We start from the raw sequence: 6,000 nt of genomic DNA, 5'->3' as shown, positions 1-6,000 counted from the left end.
CAAGCCAAGCAGTGTCTCCACCTGTGGTCACACAGCTGGGGCTGGAAGAGATAAATGTGACCTCTTCTCTGGTAATATGTCAGCCAGTTTAAGCAGCAGCAGTTTTGAAGTCTAAGGAAAGACTTCGTTTTGCAATCTGGATTTTGGAAACAAGTTAAGCACAAATGCATTAGATCATATATTTCTGATTCCTCATGAGACTAAAGATAGCATCTTTGCAAAACTATATATGACATCCAGAAGGACCTTGACAGGACTGAGAGGTGGGCCTGTGTGAACCTTATGAAGTTCAGCAAGCCCAAGAGCAAGGTCCTGCACCTGGATCAGAGCAATCACAAGCACAAATACAAGCTGGGTGGAGAATGGATTGAAAGCAGCCCTGAGGAGAAGGACTCGGGGGTGCTGGTTGACAAGAAGATCAACGTGACCCAGCAGTTTGCGCTCATAGCCCAGAAGGCCAACTATATCCTGGGCTGCATCAAAAGCAGCATGGCCAGCAGGCCGAGGGAGGTGATTCTGCCCCTCTGCTCCGTTCTCGTGAGACCCCACCTGGAGTCCTGCGTCCAGCTCTGGAACCCTCAGCACAGGAAAGACATGGACCTGTTGGAGCGGGTCCAGAGGAGGGCCACAAAAATGGTCAGAGGAATGGAACACCTCTCCTATGAAGAAAGGCAGAGAGAGTTGGGATTTTTCAGCCTGGAGAAGAGAAGGTTCCAGCGAGACCTTATTGTGCCCTTCCAGTACCTGAAGGGGGCTTATAAGAAAGATGGGGACAAGCTTTTTAGCAGGGCCTGTTGTGGCAGGACAAGGGGTAATGGCTTTAAACTGAAAGATTTAGATGAGATCTAAGAGAGAAATTCTTTACTATGAGAGCGGTGAGGCACTGGAACAGACTGCCCAGAGAAGCTGTGGATGTCCCCTCCCTAGAAGCGTCTAAGGACATCTTAGATGGGGCTTTGAGCAACCTGGTCTAGTGGAAGCTGTCCCTGCCCATGACAGGGTGGTTGGAACTAGATGTTCTTTATGGTCCCTTCCAGCTCAAACCATTCTATGATTCTACGATTCATCAGTCGTCTTAAAAAAGTGCATGTCTCAGTACTTGCAATTCAGTTGTTATCACATTGCTCCACAATCTCCTTTCCATAGGTCTCCAAGAAGAAAGATGATGCTAGCTGAACTAGTCTGGAACCTTAATCTGTCTTTCATCCTTTTTTTCATGTTAATATGAGTTAGGAGAATAGCACAGAGACTATTCTAGTCTCACTGACTTGGTTTCTCCATAGCAATGGGCAAAATCTCAGATGTCTGTTTTAATTTATTAGATCAGTCAGCAGCCTTTGATACTCATGGTCCTTGGTTGTGATAAACAGCATAGCTTTTATGTTATTGTTCACTTCAGTGATTTTCTTCTTCCCTCTCCAAATGTCAGCTCCAGTTCCCACTGAACTCAACTGCAAAACTGCTTTAGGCTTCAACTAAAACAGGTTTGGGCCCCAGGAGATGAAAGAAAGTGATTTTGATCAATTGCTCATTTGCCCAAAGAACACTTTCACACAGGTTCTGCCAGGCTATATTTTAGCGCCTCTCCTCTGTGTGATGCTGAGAGAGATAATAACACAATTTGGGCTGTTGTGTTATCAAGATGCAGATGACGCAGAGCTCTATGCCTCATTTTCATCAAACCCAGATGGTATGGCATCTTTGCTTTGCCTGTACCTGGCAGAGATTAATACTTAGAGAAGTGCAAGCCGACAGAAGCTTAATTTGGACAAGATGGAGAAGGTATTATTGTGTAAGGGAAAATAGAGGCAATCTTGCTTCTTTTCCACTTCCCATTTGGGAGGCTTTCAACCTCGAGTGAGTTTGGATTCCTATTGCTATTTGAAATCGCAGGTAGCTTTGAGGGCCCAAGACAGCATTTCGTATCTGCTTCAGTTAGACATCTATCACATTTCTTCTTGGCTTTGGACAGTGCCACCTCAAATCCATGCCTTTGTAAATTCTAGACTTAATCATTGTGATGTGCTCTGTAAGGGGCTACAGATGAGGACCAACTGGAAACAATAGTGCGTGTTGAAACCAGCTGCTTGCCTGGCTGGCAACAGGAATCACTAAGCACATACTAGATAGCGTCTCTGGCAAAAATTCTGTCTCCCTCCCCACCAAGGGGATGGTTCCCTCCCTATTGAATCTGGCTCCTATACTGAATTAGTGTTAAATGACCTGGGTCCTATCTTCTTGAGAAAACGTCCTGCCAAGAGAACTCTCTAAGCAATTTCTGACAATATAATGTAAGAGCTCTAAAATTAAACAAATAGGAGGCAGTAGCAATGCTTTTAAAACAAACAGCTCTCAGCTTCGTAATTGGCTTTGCCAGCTACTCCAGCAGAGCCCAAATGTGTTAAGCTTGGCACAGTAAATGACCCTTCACTTTTCCCTAGCTTTGGATTATCAACACGATTATCACAAAGGACTGGTTTGGGAATCTCGTAGTAATTGCATCTGTATTTATGAGCTTTTTAACATCGTCATTAATATTGCACTAGAGTTATGGGCTCCCCATGAAATTACACTAAAGTGACGGCAAGAACTTGATCTAAACAACTTTCAACTTTCAATTATTATTTTAAAGATTCCATCCATGACCCATTGCTCCTCCAAATGTGTTCAGATAAGCACTCCCAGGATTCAATATCTTTCTGACCTGCCTCTTGGGTCAGCAAAAGTGGTTTGGAAAGCTCAAGAGAGTAGCCTTATTTATTACATTTCAGCACTTCTTTTTCTAGTTCTAGCTAAACCAGGATCTACAGAGAGGAATTCTTAGGACATTAAAAAACTCCTTTTGAATTCCAGAAGGACTTTATGTTAAGTCCAGAGGTGGCAAAAGCCTGTCGCTTTTTATTGCAGCCAAATCATCCATTTCAGGGGAAAGCTTAAGTAGAACGTCGCTGTCATAAGTTATACAGGAATGTATTTAACGCAGATTATTGGAAAATCTTTTCTTTTAGACAAATTTTGTTATCTGTATCCATGTCAGATAAAGCTATTCTCCATCAGTAGCAAAACTACCAAAATGTTTTAACGTACTGAGGACTAAGCTACAACTTCATGAGAATAACGGTGGCAGAACCTGTTTTGTATAATAGACCAAGAATCAAATTCCTTTTGCCATTGCTCCAGCTGATCATTTCAGACTTTGTTATCTGAATACGACATCTCTGTCTTAAATATTCTGAGTAAACGGGATTTAGATGTAATTTATATTTCTTGGAAGGGAAAATATTTCATTACTTCCTATATAGACTACATACACCAATAATAATTTAAATTCCTAAAGATATGCAGGTGCTTGGATTGAAAAAGGAGGCATTTCAATTCCTTGGTCTCTACTTTGCTTAATTGGATTTTACTGAGCATCTTAAATCGGCTGAGACTTTTGATCAACTGCACATCCACCGTCACTTCCAAGAGCTTTCACTACACTACAGACCTGAATATCTATCTGACAGACATATTTTTGAATCTATTAACTGTTCCTTACTAAGATATTTTCATCAAAAATGTAAAACCTTATAAAAAATTCAAATGTTTTGGTTCAGTTGAGGCCCTCAGCTACAATAATGTCATCTCATGTCTATACGCCATGGTGTTGTTTTTATTTGGGGGTTTTTAACACTACAGTGATAGTGATTTCAAAGGTTCTAGCTCCTTTTTAAGAGATAACTGCACTGTTCTTGATTTTGATCTGTCACCACCTTGCCACAGTACGATATTTCAGGTTTCTTGTTTTGAGTAAATCTATTTTTTTTTTATCATTGCAGCTTGATAAAACAGAAGGCCATTTTGAACAATAAAGCATAAGTAATGTATTTCTATTTTTATATGTTTTCTTGGATATGATTGCAATTTATGAGAAAAACTACTATAATTATGAATGCAAATGATTTCACAGTTACTGCAACAGATTTTGTTTATATATGTTAAACTATGCTGAGAAAGAGCCGGCTTTGATCTGGGAAACTCATTAATGTCTTTGCAAAACAACAATCAGAACATGGTGTACAGCAGTGATAGTGACCATGGTTCACCAGGATGTGACTCAAACCATGCCAGATTTGAAATTCAGACATCTTGTGTCAGCAGACAGAGGTGGATCGTAGGGAAGCTAGCAAGGCTTTTTTAATTAAATTGCTCCAAAACAGTTTCTAGCCTGATGCTAATAACACTTTAATTTATTAAAGCAATAGAACCATGGTTTCTACCAAGGAAAGGCAGAAGTTCCAGTGAAGACTGAGAGTGCATATCCATATCCTATGAAATTGAAAATGCTTGAGCATTTGGCCCTTGACGTCCAATCTGCATTCTCCTTTGTAGTGGTTTGGACTGTTTGCCTTACACCTCTTCAGGATGAAGCTTGGGTTCATCCTGGGGTTAGCTCTTACCAAGGAGCAGCATGGACAAAGCCATAACACGTTTAGCTACCTCCATCTGTCACCATCCTCCGACATTAACCCAAAAGACCTTGTACTCTCACATGCAATCCAAAATATTCACACTACACTCCAGGGCATGTGTATACTCTCCACATCACACTTATTAAAATCCCACTCTTGAGGCTGTAAAGCAGTTTCCTCATTAGCAGCCTGGCCTATGGACCTACTCCTGACAACAAGTGTTGTTAACACCACATCAACAAATGTCTGAGGAGCATTGTGGAGCCAGCCTGAGCCTCACAGAGGGAGCAATCCTCCTTTCAGCATGCATAAAGAAAGCCTAGGAGGGGAGGGCCAGCCAGATGCCCCAGAAGAAACATCAGGATGTTGCACCATCCACAGGCCATACTGGTAGCACCACACAAGTTCAAAATACAATAAAGTTATCCTGAGAGCATCCCAAAGGCAATGTTTAAAAGACATTCCTTACCTTCACCTTGCCTAGTTTCCTGATATCTATCTACACTCCAGTGTTTAACCAATTTATAGTTGGCCCAGGCGACCTTAGAAGGATCTAGCTGTGCATTACACAAGGCACAGGGAATAACTGTGGGTGCTCCAGCATACAGAGGCAAAATGGGCACCACACTGGACAGGCTCAAGACCGGTAAGAGGAAGGCAGGAGATATGGCAAGAGAAAGATCATCTCCCACAGCCATAGGTGCCTTCCCAGAACTCATCATCACACAGATGGGCTGCTACTGTGTGGTGGAAACATTTGCATCCCCCTCTTACAGGAAATGTGACATCCACTGCTAGAGGTGGTGGGGAAGAAGACTGGCACAGCAATATAAGGTGCTGCCCCTTGTCCATCTCCCTCCTCCCTCCAGGTAGGGCAATTGAAACTGTAATAGACACCGGACCCACTCCCCATTGCCGAAGAGCAGCTCACACTGCTGAATGCTGAAACGCTTCCTAGACCTTCTGCTAGCCAGAGCAGTTGGAAGCCCTGTGCATCCTGGCCTGGCAGCACAGACAAATCTGGGCTACCTAGTAGCTGAATGACAGGAATTTGAAGGAGAGAGGGATGATGAATCCTTTGAATGCCCTCATGCTCAAGACCCTCCAGAAACCCTGCCTGGAGCATCTGCAGGGTCTGGTCCAAAGGTATCAGCACCGGGACTGCTTTCCACCCACTGGGGAGCTGAGAAACAGGGTTTAGTACCTAGGGTCATCCTTCACTTTGATTGCTTCCCCTCCACAACAAAAACACATTCTCCAAAAAAGCAGCCCTTCATTTTGGTTAACTCTTACTTTGATAGTTTTCCATTTGCCGGCCAGCACCAGATTTTGCAAAGATGTAGTAACTGTGCAGCTTCAAAAACTGTGTCTATACTAATTGATGAAATAGGTCAGTGACTGTGTTCTGGTCTGATGGCAACTAACCCAGTCTCACGTACTTGGGACAACTTTGTCCAGACTTCCTATGGGGAATGGTCCCTCGCCCATGCTAAATCCCAAACCTCACCCAGCTATTGCCTCCAAGCGCTAGCTCGCACTGACCAAA

Source organism: Opisthocomus hoazin, chromosome 4 (assembly GCF_030867145.1).
Source record: "Opisthocomus hoazin isolate bOpiHoa1 chromosome 4, bOpiHoa1.hap1, whole genome shotgun sequence".
Taxonomy (NCBI): domain Eukaryota; kingdom Metazoa; phylum Chordata; class Aves; order Opisthocomiformes; family Opisthocomidae; genus Opisthocomus; species Opisthocomus hoazin.
Note: the sequence above shows the minus strand (reverse complement) of the source record.